Source organism: Mesocricetus auratus, unplaced genomic scaffold (assembly GCF_017639785.1).
Source record: "Mesocricetus auratus isolate SY011 unplaced genomic scaffold, BCM_Maur_2.0 Super-Scaffold_100057, whole genome shotgun sequence".
Taxonomy (NCBI): domain Eukaryota; kingdom Metazoa; phylum Chordata; class Mammalia; order Rodentia; family Cricetidae; genus Mesocricetus; species Mesocricetus auratus.
This window is the reverse complement of record NW_024429233.1, coordinates 3,070,852-3,086,010: the sequence shown is the minus strand read 5'-3', so window position 1 is coordinate 3,086,010 and position 15,159 is coordinate 3,070,852. Positions and strand designations below refer to the sequence as shown.

The window sequence follows — 15,159 nt, the reverse complement described above, 5'->3', positions numbered from 1 at the left end:
TTATATCATGTCTTCCCTCTATTGTCTCCAACTCCTCCCACATCCCCCTCAAGTTCATGACTTCTTACTAATTATTACTGCTACAAATGTATGCACATATGATATTTATATGCATTGTCTTGGTCATTATTTTGTTGTTGTAAAAAGACACCATGACCAAAGCAGTTTCAGAGGGCCCATTAGTACATTATCATCATGGCAGGAAGCAGACAATTATGGCAGTAGAGCAGAGGCACAGAGCTACATCCCAGTCCAGAGAGAGAGAGGGAGAGAGAGACAGAGAGAGAGAGGAGAGAGACAGAGAGAGAGAGAGAAAGAGGAGAGAGAGAGACAGAGAGACAGAGAGAGAGAGGAGAGACAGAGAGAGAGAGAAAGAGGAGAGAGAGAGAGAGAGACAGAGAGACAGAGAGACAGAGACAGAGAGTGACAGAGAGAGACAGAGAGAAAGAGACTGGTCCTGGTATGGGCTTTTGAAACTTCAAAACTCAGCCCCAGTGACACACCTCCTTCAACAAGGTCACACCCCCTAGTCCTTCCCAAAACAATTGCAATTTGGGATTAGGCATGCAAATATATGAGCCCATGGGGCCACTTTATTCAACCCCCCCACATGCATTTAGTGAGGCTCTTAAATATATATGTCCCAGGAGACCACTTGGCTTTGGAGAGGCTGTCAGGAGGCTGGTTCCTGGAGAAAACGGATTCTCTTGATTCTCTTAGCAGCTAATGATTGCCTGTCGTTCCCTTTTCTTCATAGAGGGGTGGGCTTGTGAGAGTCTTCATCCACACTGGCATGCCAGCTGGAGTTGTCATTATGCAGATCTTATCTATATTTAAGGAGCTTCTGTAAGTCTGTTAAAAAATCCCAATAGGAAGTCAGAAGTCAATGATAGGTGGAAAAGCAGTAGCTTTACAGATATAAACATTCTCACAAAAAAACAAGGAGAACATCAAATCATCAGTCTACTTTAACAACTTCAAGGAACAAGAAAAAGGGAAGAAAAATCTAAATGCAGAGCTGGCAAAAGGAAATAAATAATAGATATCAGGGCAGAATTAAAGCAAACGTTTGAAGCATTATCAACTATATCTAAGGAGGGTTTATTTCTAGAATATAAGAATGATACAACAGATGAATGTCTGCTAGTGTAATATACCACATTACAAGAGTGAAGAGAATACTGCCTGGCAGCTTAAATGATACTTACAAATTCTTAAAGTTTTCAAGATTGACATTAATAGAGGGCTGGAGAGGTGGCTCATCAGGTAATGTACATGCTATTCTTTACAGAGGACCCTCGTTTGTTTCCCAGAATGCATGCTGGGCAGCTCACAGCTACCTATATCTCCTGAATCAGGGGCATCTGATGTCCTCTTTTAGCCTCCACAGGCATTCATGTACATGAAAGGTCCAAGCAGAGGCCATAACAGGCTGCTTAGTCCTCTCTCAGGGAGCAGGCTTCCATTTCAGTTTCTGAGACTGAAGTTACTAAAGAAGAGCCACGAAGGATAATTAAACACTGGTGCCCCTAACAACAGGGACAGGGGAAACAGGACATAGCAAACCTGGGCTTCTGAGCCAGCCCCCATAATCACAGCTCAAGGTAATAACCACATAAAAAGACAGCTTGGAATTTGTCCAGGCCTGCCCAGAAATGGAGAGCCGTAGTCCTGACCAACCCCCGGCTAGCCCTGGACAATTAGAATGCAACAATATGATTGCCACTTGTGTAAGCCCATCATATCTAAAATGACCTACCTGCCCTAGGAACTCCCCTTAATCAGCCTTAAAAGGAGCTCACACACCTATCTCGGGGGCTCCACCATCTTGCCACTGTATGGGATAGTGGGCCCACACATGCTGGAAGCTTTCTTGAGATAATAAACACTCTTGCTGTTTGCATATGTGGATGGTGGTCTTTTGTGGAACTTCTCCAAGGCCATACCAGTGCACATACCCATAAATAGACACACATATATAAAAATGTGCTAAGGACTTGAATAGACATTTCTTCAAAAATTATACCAAAGTACCCCAATAAACCATGAAAAGGTGGTGAATGTGGCTAACCATTAGGAACGTAAGTCACAGGATGTAGAGAAATTTGGCCCTTTCTGTAATGGGAGAGACAACAACTACTCTGGGGACAGAAGGTGGGTGTCACATCTGGTCCAGCAAATGCACTTGATTGGAAGGGAAAATGAGCCTCTCATCAAAGGTAAAATAAAGACCAGGTGTGTTGTCATACTCCTGGTATTCCAGCACTCCAGATCAGAAGTTCAAGGCCCAACTGTGGCTATGTAGAGAGCCAAAAATTTCAGTTTGGGCTAAGCGAGGCTGACAGTCAGTAGATAAACAGAATGTGCTACATATAGATGTTTTTCAGCTTTCTGCCACTATATCAAATGCCCAAATTAACTAGTCTATTAGAACAAAGGGGGTTTTGGAGCTTTCAGTCCTCGACTACTTGGTTCCATAACTTTTGGGCCTATGGGTAAGGTAGCCATCATGACAGGGGTACATGTCAAAAACATTCACTTACAGTTAGGTGCAAAAGTGATAAGGCAGAAGAGGATGGAGTCCCAATATCCTCTTGAAGGGCTTGCCCTCAAGTCAGAAATCTTCAACTTAGCCATACCTCAGTAGCCTCACAACACTGTCCAAACGGAAATTAAGTCTTTGGGTAACATACCAGATCCAAACTGGAGCAAGAGTGTAATGTCACTCAGCCTTAAACAGGAAGACAATTCTGAAAAAGCATTGATGAAATCTGAGTGTAGGAGGCACAGCTTAGAGAAAGCATTGGAGGAACCAGGCCTATTTTCTTCAAGGGAAGGAAGTGTCTGATGCCTGGTCACCTGGAAGGTGGCTATAGATGTTGACTAACAACTTGGTGATCTCTTTGCTGTGATATGGGGTCAACCTTCCTGAATCTCCCAATATCCTGATCATTGCTTAGGCCCTTATCCTGAACTTAGTCTTTCAGTGAATAGGACCCATCCATATGAAAGATATCTCATGTGCTTTGCATGCTCCATCAAAATAATCTGTCCTTATGCCTACTATAAATCCTCCTTAGGCCCTTACTCTGAACACTGTTTATAGTACTCATACTTACTGTAAAGGCCACAGGTGCTTTACCACTCTGCAAGGGAGCTCCTATATAGCTATGCCTAAAGCTTTGTTGTGAAAACTGTCATGTGAAAATCTCTTCAAAGTTTACTGTGCTTAAATGTGTAAGAAAAATAAACTGGGAGGTCAGACTATAGAAGTTTTGACACAGCACTTGCAAAAGTCGTGCTGACCCAACTTTTATTCATCAACTAGTGTGGATCATTTCCCTGTCACCCATGATGCTTGCAAGGTCCTCAATACCTGAGGACACTGTGCAAAGTAAATAAGGAATTTATAAAGAGATGATCTGATTCCACTTATGTGCAAAGTCAAAGTCTCAGAGACAGACAGTGAGACAATAGTTGCTAAGGAAGAGTGAGATTCAGAAAGCAATATACAAAGCTAAAAGTTTGAAAAACTAGAAACAATAAAATACAAAAAGGAGTAAAAATATGATTGAACTGAAAAATTCAATAAACAGAACCTATAGCAGCAGGCAGCGTCTATAGCATTAGATAACCTTCTATAGCATCAGACACCTTCTGTGGCAACAGACAATATTAATAGCAGACTCAGAAAAGAACCAACAAGCATAGAGACAGAACACTTTAAATCACAGTTAGAAGAAAAACTAATTTTAGTATAGGGACAGATTCTAACATTCAAACATAGGAAATGAAGAGCTTTTCAATAAAATCAACAAAAGGGAGCTCACCAAGACACACAATAATTAAATTATTTTTAAAAGAAGAAGCAAAAGACCTGGAGAATGGCTCAGCTGCTGAGTACTCCTGCTGATCTTTAAGAGGGCCTGGGTTTAGTTCCCAGCACACGACACCAACATGGCAGCTCACAACCACCTCTAACTCCAGTTCTGATGCCCTTTTCTGGTTTCCTAAGACACTGTGCACATGTGGTACACCAACATACATAACGTAAAGCAAATAGAGACTTTGAAAAATCAAAAATAATGAAAAGAAAATCTGAGAGCAACAAAGGATAGAAACAGATCACAAACCAGTAAGTATTAATACAACGCAGGTGGATTTTTCAGCAGAATGACCTCCAGCCCAACAGGAAGTAGAATGGAATATTCAACATGTTGAAGAGGAAAGTGGACAAATAAGAACGCTTTATCTAGCAAGCCTACCTTCCAAAATAGAGGAAGACTACGGGAGGTCTTCATGATCAGATTTACATTACAGCAAGTGTTACAGGAAGATCTTTAAGCTGAAAACAAAGGCTACTCATTAACAACAAAAACATGAAGGCACAAAGCTGAATGATGTAAGGACAGCAGTTGTACTCAGACTGTCTAGGACCATGATGTGCACAGCAACTTTATCCCTACTACAATGGTACAGACGAGAATATCAGTATCAACTGCAGCCAAAACAAACTGACAAAATGTTGAGCCCCAGCCCCACTGGGTCTCTGTCACTGGTCAGCCTACAAGTGCAACTTGTTTTCCAGTCCAAGTGCTCCCTGTTTTCCAGTCTAAGTGCATCCTGTTTTCTAGTCCTGGTTTCCTGCCCTGGCCTTGACCCTCTGATACCAACATCCAGCAGGAGGAAGGAGGAAAACATGCTCTTTTCCACCTGGAGTTTTTCCACTGTGCTGTAAACCTGTATATCAGGCTGCCCCCTCCCTACAAGAGAGCGACCTCTTAGCACATGCAATAAAGACACACACACACACACACACACACACACACACACACACACACACACACTCCTGGCAATAAAGGCAGCACATGCATTCTCTTAGTACAAACAGCTGGACGTCTAGTCTTTCTTTTCCTCAGACTTGCTTGTGGCATGGGCACTGCAACAAAGAATACACAGAAGAGCATGTAAATCCTGACAGCCAAACTATAAAGTATGTGTGAATGTGAGTGTAGAGTTGATGTCTGTATACCAACTTTAAATTATTATGGGCTTGAAATAGGCTGACAATAGGATGTTCCATTGAAATATCACAGGTACCACACAAGGCAAAAATCTTTAGCAAAAGCATAAAGTAAAAATAGAAAGAATCCAAAGCATACCATTACAGAAAACCACCAAAGAACAGGAAAATATCAACAAAAGACAAACAACCACTTTACAAAATAATAGCAGTAAGTGCTTACCTTTTAATAACTACCTTAAATGTAAATTGATTAAATTCGTTATTAAAAAGACATAGAGTGACAAAATACAGTGATAAATAGGCCAACTCATTAAGAATACATAACAATTGTAAATACACACATATACATACACACACACACCACACATGTACACACATACCACACACACATACCTTTGAAACACTTAACTCTACAAAAGTAAATATGGAATGATTTAAGGTAGTAATACAGAAAGAGTGAGGAATTTCAATACCTCACTTTCAGTGAGGGAAACACAGGATTTGTATAATAATTCAAACTAAATGGGTACAAGAGACATACACAGAATATTTCCACCCGAGCAGCAGAATGTGTGCTGTTCTTCAACCCTCGTGGATTGTCCTTCTGGACATATCACATATGAGTATGCTAAGTAAGTCCTGTAAAATTTAAAAAGGCTAAGATTGTATCAAGCATCTATTCTGCTCTTGATGATATAAAACTAGGAACTGATAACAAGAAAATGTGGAAAGTACATAAATGGGTAAAAAATATTAGAAGTTTTTCCTGAACATTGAACAATGAGAATGAAATTTAGAAGACATCTTGAAATAGCCATCAAAGAAAATTCCAGGACCTGAAAATTCCATGACTCAATTTTACCAAACATATAAAAAAAAAAAACTGATAGCCTCAAAGCTTCCAGAACTGTGAAAAGCATGGAATATTCCTAGAAATGTGTTGGCTAATCTTTTTTTTTTTGAAGAACTTTTAAATCTTAAGTCCATGAGTGTTTTTATGTGTCTGTGTGTATTTATGTGCACCAAAGTGCAAGCAGAACTCAAAGGGGCCAGATGAGGGCATCAGATTCCCCTGGAACGGAGCTACAGATGGTTGTGAGTCACCATGTGGAGTTGGGAACCTAACCCATGTCCTCTGCAAGAGCAGGTAGTGTTTTTAACTACTGAGTCATCTCTGAAGTCCATAGATATGGGGGAGGGAAAATTCTAATAATGTTTATAGTAATAAATGTCTACACAAGCCAAGAATTAAGAGTGCCAAATAAATGCAAATACTCAAAATACTAAAAAAAATCAACAAAATAAGCCCAAAATTAGTGGAAAGAAAAGAAGAGTAGAAATAAATGAAATCAGGATCAGGAAAATAAACCAAATGAAGACGAAATCCAATCAGAACAAGTGAGGAAATTGCCTTGTCAGCAAAGCTACTCCACAATGCAAAGCCTAAGATCTGATAACTCCATGATTCAACTTTAACAAAGAACTAATATCTTAGAAGTTTTCACATATTAGAATAGGAAGACATACTCCTAAATTCTAAGAGAGGCCAGCAGGACCCTGACACCAAAGCCAGACAAGGATTTTATAAGAAAAGAAAATCACACACAATAATATTGATAAACATAGATGTGAAAGTCCCCAAGTAGATACTAGTAAGTCAGATTCAATAGCTCACTGGAGAGGGAGAGAGAAGGAAGGAGACAGAGAAACAGAGAAAGATAGACACATGGAGATTCCTTCAGAATTTTTTTAATGTCTTAGAAGAAAACTCTCATATTTTTATTTATTTTATTAACTTTTTTCATTTATTTTACATACCAACCATAGTTTCCTTACTTCCTTTTTCTCCTGTTTGCTTACCCGACTCCCATCTACCCCGCCCCCATACACTCCTTGTCCACCTCCATTTAGAAAAGGGCAGATCTTCCATGGACTTGAGCAAAAAGCACAGCACATCAAGTTGAGGTAGTACCAAGCTCTTCCCTGTGCATCAAGGCTGGGAGATGTAATCTAGGTTCCCAAATCTTACTGCTAGGAGCCTTACAAAGAGACCAAGCTACACAACTGTCACACACATGTAGAGGGCCTAGGTCAGTCCCATGCAGGCTCCCTAATTTGGTCCAGAGTCCATGATCTCCCACTAGGTCAGGTCAACTGTCTCTGTGGATTCCTATGCTATGACCTTGACCCCGACTCATATAATCCTTCCTCCCTTTCTTTAGGAGGACTCCTGGAGCTCAGCCCAGTGCTTGGCTGTGGTTCTCTGCCTCTGCTTCCATCAGTTACTGGATAGAGTTTCTCTGATGACAATTAAAATGGTCACCAATCTGATTATAGGGGAAGGTCAGTTCAGGCTCCCTCTTCACTATTGCTAGTGAGCTTAGTTGTGGTCATCCCTGTGGCTTCCTGGGAGTTTCTCTGACACCAGGTTTCTTCCTAACCCTGAAAAGGCACCTCCTATCAAGATGTATCTTCCTCTCTCTGATCAACCCCCAACCTGCCTACTGCATTCAGGAGGCCAACCTGCTCCCTGAAGTTCTCATCCTCCCCATAGAGATAGAGAGAAAGACAGAGACAGAGAAAGGGAGACAGGCACAAGAGATCCATTCAGAACTTTTTAATTTCATAGAGGCAAATTCTTACTCATATTTAAAAAAATATTCATACAGTAGTTTATTGAGATATAATTTTTACATACTGAGATGCAACTATTTAACAACACAATTTCATGAATTTTAAGAAATGCTCACCAGAAGCACGGCCTGCTCTTATGGAGGACTGGGTTTGATTCCCAGCACCACGTGGTAGCTCACAGCCATCTTAACTCCAGTTTCAGGGGATCTGACACCCTCTTCTGGCTTCCATGGACACCAAGCATGCACCTGGTTCACAGAAATGCATGCAGGCAAAACAACCATATGCCTAAATAAATTATCCAATTTATCAGTCTTTATAAGAGAAACACCCATGGCTAACCTCTATGTAACCACAGCTATCATTTAGGTTCAGAAAACCCCTTTGCAGCCCTTGCAGTCAGTACCCTCATGCCCCACCTGAGAACTTCACTCCTTGGACATCACAATTTATTGTTGGTCACTGTCAGACTGAGGCAGGGAGCACCCTCCTATCACCTACAGTATACTGGTGTGCCTGCAGTACAAGGTCTACGATGTTCATCCCTGCAACTGGGTTTGTTATGAATTCATAGTTTCTCTCCCTTCCCCTCACAGTAACTCACTTTTTAAAGATAGCACTCAAATTCAGGCATTGCAATATAAGCCTATAATGCCAGCATTTAGGAGGCTTGAGGCAGGATTGTGAGTTCAAGTCCATCCTGAACTACATAGTGAAACTCCCAATACAAATGACTAATACAGAGTTGCAGAGATGGCTGCAGTTAAAAGCATTGACTGTACTTGCAGAGAACTTGGGTTTAATTGCAGCAACCACACAGCAGTCCACAACCATCTGTATCTCCAGTTCCAGGAGACTCAGACACTCCCTTCTCACCCTGGAAGGCACTGCAGGCTCATGGTGCACACATGCAGTAAAACACCTGTATGCATAAGTTTCAATCAATAAATCTAATTTTTTAAAAAATATTAGTGCAAAATTCTGCACTCTGATAGTTGCAGGAAGAAATGCCAGCATCCTCACAGCACTTTAGGAAGGATGGGTATAAAAATGATATCAAGGGAGTATACAACCAGCATTCCTGGATTTATTTCATTTCAAGTTCTTAGGTTAATAAAAGCTTAATTTACAGTGTGGACTGTTTTCTATATTTCCTTGTAATTACAGAAATTGTGCAACCTCAGCTCTCAGAGGAACAAGATGGAGACTTAACATTTTTTTCTGTTTAAGTCTTTATCAAATAACAATGAAGCAAAGGTACTCTATGCTTTCCCATGTAGTCGCTAGATTTTGTTTGGCTTTGTTGCAGTTTCTGATGGTTGCTTGCATGTAGCCATGAGAGCATTAGAAGATTTATCCAGACAGAGAGTCACATATCTTTTTAATCCTTCTTTCCTCCAATATTAAACCCAATGACATTGGCCAGTATCTTCCTCCTTTTTACTCTTGCATACCTGTACACTTCAGTACACAGAAGCCTGAGGCAGGAGGATCATGATTTGTTCAACAACCTGTGTTACAAATTACGAAGTCAGATCCTACCTGAAAAACAAAACAAAACAAGCCAAAACCAAAACCAAAATAAAGCAAAACAACTTAGTAAGAGCTGACAAGATGGCTCAAAGGTTAAGGGTGCTGGCTGCCCTTCCAGAGGACCTTGGTTCGATTCAAAGCACCCACATGGCAGATCACAACTGTCTGTAACTCCAGTTCCTGGTAATCTAATGCTCTCTTCTGGCCTCTAGAGGCATTGCATGCACAGAGTGCACATCCATACACACAGAGTAAAAATTGAAAAAAATTTTGAAAAATAAAAAAATAAATCAATAACAAACAATGTAGGCTGTTTCATGCCTAGTTCTTGTATGTTAGCTACATTTGGACTTGATCTGTATTTTGTGCCTCAACACAATCTGAACCACTAACTTTTTTGCAAGTAAGAATTTTCAAGGACCCAGCCTACATCCCAATGTCACATTTCAAAACATGCCATGAACTAAAACAGCACATGCTTCAAAGCTGGGACTTCTAAGGTGGTCTCTGATTGACCACCCCTTAATTAAGGTCTTAAATTGTACACAGTGGTTCCGTAGGCCAGGCTTTCCGAAGAAAATGCCCGCTTAGCTGCTTGAAACATGGACAATTGGGGTCATTCCTAAGTGACTCTGAGGAAGCTTAGAGAATGGGCTCCATCCTTGGTGAGGAAGCAAGGATGAGGAAGAGAACATCTGCTCCGAACCAACCTGCAGCTGACTGCTGCTGCTGTGATTTAAAGGCATGTGAGTGGGCAAAGGGACAGCAGGTTTGGGAGTGACAGCAAGGAGAGTGTCAGGCTAGCGTCAGGTGACTCAAAACAAGATAGCCAGAAACAGGACAATCCCACATCCACAGGGAGCCCACATTCAGCACTGTCAGAGACCATGGGAAATGTAATCCTTCAGCCACCCCTAACCTCCCTCCAGCAGGGCTTGCCACATCTCAGACACAGGTCACTGTCTCAGCTCCTAAGGCAGACTAGCATTTGTTGTGCCTTGATGACTGACAGTGGGGGCCTGAGACTTCAAATCTTTATCCCCACCATGAGTTCTGTCAACAAGGATCACAAGCGGGTGTTTCTGATACCACAGTCCAGGTTGATGAGTGTGAACCTGAGGTACAGTTTAGTGACAAATGGGGTGGAAATCTTAACACAAAACAACCATATGGGGCTGGATTTTTTTGTTTTTAGATTTTTTAAAATTTTAATTAGAAACAAGCTTGCTTCACATGTCAATCCCAGCTCCCTCTCCCTCCCCTTCTCTGCCCCCACAACCGACCCCAGCCCTCCAGCCAATCCCCATTCCGTTCCCCAGGGAGAGTGAAGCCCTCCATGGGGGGGTCTCCAGAGTCTGTCATTTCATTCAGGGCAGGGCTTAGGCGCTCCCACAAGAGTCTGGATCTTTAAGGACTGACATTGCCAACAGTTAGTTGTGTAGTTTTGACCTTGGGGTTAGTGTCATTCTGTAGAATACAGAGTACCCAGATCCATGAGAAATCCATGTAAGCAGTGAATGAATCCTTGCATGGAGGACATGCTTAAGCTAACAAATGACCTACTGCTCAACTCAAGTGCCAATTTAACTGAGTTTCCTTTCTAATTTGTTTCCAAGTGACCACCAGCACTGACTCCAGACACTCTAGGAACACCTGACTAGTGTGGGCTCAGGACAGTGATCAGGTCCAGCTGACAGATTGAAGCTTCAAGAGTGAGCTTGAAAGAATACTCTTTGTGACTTTTTCCCATTCTCACACCCTGCCTTTCAGACACTTCTAAATAGAACTTTTCATGCAGGGCATTCTATGCTCCCTGTCTGCAAAGCATTGTTTTCTCACCTGAGCAGACATAAAGAGCTCAGTGTCCCATGTAGAAAGGGTGAGATTTAAAAATTGCCTTCTGTCTTTCCCCATCTCCAGGCTCCCTGTTTATTCTCCTCCACTGACCCCCAGGCTCTTTGTCTACTGTAAAGCATCACCCTTATTTCTCATGGAAGACACAAGCAGAGAAGGCGCAGGGTGTCTTTCATCTAATATCCCTGCTTTGAATGGGCCAGGGGAGGAAATGTTACTGATTTAAGAGATCTTTCCCAAAGCAGAAACATGCCTGGAGTTCCTTCAGTCTGCTCACCCTTATGGTTGTGGAACTCCCCTTAACTACCGCTGGCACTTGCACTGCCACATAGCCCCTCCTGTGCCCAGCCTGTTCCAACTTCCTGCCTAACTGTGTGCATGCTCTGGTAATCTTTTATTATGTCATCATGCATTTCAGTGTGTGATGGCTATTATGTTTTAGAGGCCCCCGTTCAGATTTATGGAGCGAATGAGAAAAGCACTTTTTTTGGAAATGCAATCTAATTAATCTGAGTGCATTTGTATGCCTATTAAAATTCACCTGTCTGGGTTTTTCCATTTATCATGATTATACTGAGAAAGGGACTGCCTCTGTGTTTAATACCAGATGATCTATCATCACAATGCTTTTAGTAATGGTGCAGGTGCAATGGACACTTCTGTGTGACCAGCCCTCAGGGCTCATATCCCAAGGATGCCCCCAAAGCTCTCCTTGTGTACCAGAGATACAATGACAGCTTCATGAAGTTCCAGATAGGGAAAGGGGATGGCACTTTAAGCGACAGCATAGAGATAAGCCATTTGATTGCAGATGATAGTGCCCTTGACTTTCTAGCCTGTAGCCCAAGACCATTGTCAGGCCCAGGAAGGGGATCCCTTGGAGTCAGCAGCCTTTAGCACTTGCTGGGGTGTGTGCTTGTTAACTCAATACAAACAAGTAAATCATTTTCTAGGGCTATGTACACATAGAAAGTTCTGAAAGTGAACTGTGGTGATCAAAGTTTGAGAAATTGCAATCTGATGAAAAATCACTTGTTGTGACCTTGAATCCATCCTTGGGCTATCTGCCCAGAGTTGGCAAGTCCTGGTGAGGGTGGGAAGAGCAAGGAGTGATGAAGTGCCCCATCTGAGTCCCAGAACTGAAAGACATCCTCTCAAATCACAAATAGGCAGACCCCCAAAGTTTCCATGTGTAGAGGGATGACAACAATGGTGCATGAAGCTGGTTGGGGAGAGGGGTGAGCCTAAGTGGGCTATGGATGAGTAGAAGGGAAGGGGTGCCATTTCATAACTGCTCCTTTTGTAAAATTATTTCTTCAAAATGCTTAAAGGTCAAGTGCTAGAGAGATGGTTCAGCAGACCATCTGCCGCTTTTTCAGAGAACCAGAATTCAATTTCCAGCACCCAAACAGAGGCTCACAACTCTTTGTTGACTCCAGTTCCCAGGGATTTTATGTCTTCTTCTGGCCTCTGCAGGTACTGTACTCACATGTAGGCAAAACACCCATAGACACAAAATAAAATTAAAAAGTAAGGGGAAAAATGCTTAAAAGTCAACAAGAAACAGGTGTAGTGTTTTAATCTCAGCATTCAGGGAGGGAATGCAGGTGGACCTTTCTGAGTTCTAGCCTGGTCTACCTAGCAAATTCCAGACCAATAAGGGCAATATTTAAAAAAAAGGCAAACAAATTCTTCATGGTTTAAAGATCAAATAAAAATATATTGCATTGAACTTTTTAAAAACTATGTTTCGCTGGGCGTTGGTGGCACCCACCTTTAATCCCAGCACTCTGGAGGCAGAGGCAGGCCGATCTCTGTGAGTTCGAGGCCAGCCTGGTCTACAGAGTGAGTTCCATGACAGGCTCCAAAACAATACAGAGAAACCCTGTCTCGAAAAACCAATACATAAATAAATAAATAAATACAAACTATGTTTCTAAAAATCAATATTGTGGCAATGGGCAGTGGAATGACATAGAGAACAAAATTTTCTTGAAATCAAAACAAGTTTCATTTACCACAAGTTCACTATCAGTCAGTCAGTTAACACTTGGGCTCTCTGTGTCTTTGAGCATTGACTAACCCTGGATTCAGGGTATCAAAGCCAAGCACTTTAGACAAACAGAGCCAGCCTGAAGCAGGCTGTAAGGATTACAGTGACTATTTCAGACCATTACATTTGGATCAATTGTTTTTCTTACCCTTTATTAACATGATGCATGAAACTCAAAAGTAACTATTTGTGGCCTTGAATTGAGATTTAGTCTTCCAACTCTCCAAATGCTTACTTTATCTTTTTTATTTTGAGACAGGGTCTTACTATAGAGTCCAGCCTGGGCATGAACTTGTCATCCCCTTGTTTCACCCTCTGGAACAAAACCATTGGCCCCTTCAAATTCTTCTTCAACTCTAACCAAAGAGTCATTCAGATTTCCAGTGCCTTTACCCATTTACCCATCTACTTCCTTGTAGGCAACAGCCTAGGTTGGCAACAAAATCTCTACCTTTGCCATCCTGACCCTGCCTCCAGAAAGACACCAGAAGGATGGCTGGGATGTCTAACACTCGAAGATCTTGAGAAAATCAAGTGCCATCATTATGAATTTCCCACTGTTTGGCTGAACTGAAAGTCATGGGTGCACCAAGGGGAGAGATTTGGCTACAAATAAATACGCATGTGTCCTTTGGGCAGATGTCAGGCCAGCTCTGGCTGTTAAGTGATGCCCTCGTCAAAAAGGCAGACAACACAGGAAGGCAAGGTGATGCTTGCAGCCCTACATCTTCTGCTCCATCACAGCCAGCAGTCTGGAACCTGCGCCATATTTGGAAATCCATCTCCCCGAACATTGCAGACAGCTTAATGAAGCAATATTTATGGAGTATATACCACGGGGGATGGCTGCTCCTTTTCTCCATCTTCTATTTTTAATATTTGATCTGGCAAACGTATTATTAAAGGAATATTTCAAGTCTGATTACTCTTCTATTTGACTGTATGTGTTATTCATGCACGCTGGGTGTCAGGGGAAATTACGCCTGGTTTGAGAGTTTTATTATGTCACTCTTTCAAAGAGCCCTTTGCTCTGGTATAATTACTGTTGCCATGCAAGGCTATGGATCCATGGCCCATCTGAGCCACCTTGTTGTGGCCTCCTCCTATTCCACTGCTCCCTCTGACTCCCAGCAGTTCCTGTGGATTAGGAACTTTCTCCCTTGGTCTCCCTGGCTATGTGAAAAGTCACCTTGTGAGTCTTGCTTTGCTGGTTGCTGTTTATTGAGCTGCACTTCCTGACCACTAAGCCCAATAGAGTGAAGATCACACTGTTATGGCCTGTCCTTTACTGGGAGCCTTGGTCCAGTCTGAGGTTCACTGGCCTGGGAGTCTCAACTCTTTGCTTTTCCTTTCACTAGACTCTAGATGCACCTTGAACCACCTGGGAAATCTACTTCCTTTGGACAAGAAATCCTATTTCTAACTTGGCTTTTAAAGGCTAGAGGGAGCCATGCGCAGAGGTTCCGTCTCAACAGGGAACAGACACTGAGGTCAAGCCTTAGACTCACCTCCTGTCAGCCCACCGAAGGATGTGGTTTAGATGATCACTAACTCAACATACAAATGATGCTCATTGCATCGTTTGTTGTTATTTGTTTGTCTTGACAAATTATTTGTTGTTTGCTTTTCTTATGAGAACAAGATGGCAAACCCTTTGTTCTGTGTGGGCAATGAAATCTCTGCTATACAAGTACTCAGCTGTGCCACTGGGGCACTGAGGAAGCCACAGCAGACATGGAGCCCTGTGAAAAAAAAGCATAAAGCTTTGTGTGAAAAGACAGGCAGTGAGTTTGATTCCTGCTTCAGACTTTCTTTGAATTAGGCACATATTCTAAAAGAAAAATAGTATCACAATTTTAAAAAGATTCCACTATGAGTGGGATGACACACTGATCAACATTCAGTAGGCTGAGGCAGGAGAATATCCAATTCAAGGACGTCTTCATCTACATTTAAAGGCTTGATTGACACAAAAAAGAAGGGGCAAGAATGGAAAGGGTAGGGAGAGGGGGGCTGTCAAACATCTTACTTTGATAAGGTTACAGACTTAGTTTGAGTT

At 42.0% G+C, this 15,159-nt stretch overlaps 1 long non-coding RNA gene across 2 annotated transcripts in view; it reads right to left on the bottom strand.

The window, feature by feature from the left end:
- Nucleotides 1-406: 406 nt before the first annotated feature.
- Nucleotides 407-15,159, bottom strand: part of LOC121136284 — a 99,339-nt gene continuing 84,586 nt past the window's right edge. The window contains exons 5-6 of one of the 2 annotated variants that reach the window (XR_005873430.1): nt 14,609-14,842; nt 407-852 (exon numbers count right to left, since the gene is read on the bottom strand). This is a non-coding gene — a long non-coding RNA (uncharacterized LOC121136284). The remainder of the gene's footprint in view (nt 853-14,608; nt 14,843-15,159) is intronic. The other variant, XR_005873431.1, reaches the window with a different exon arrangement.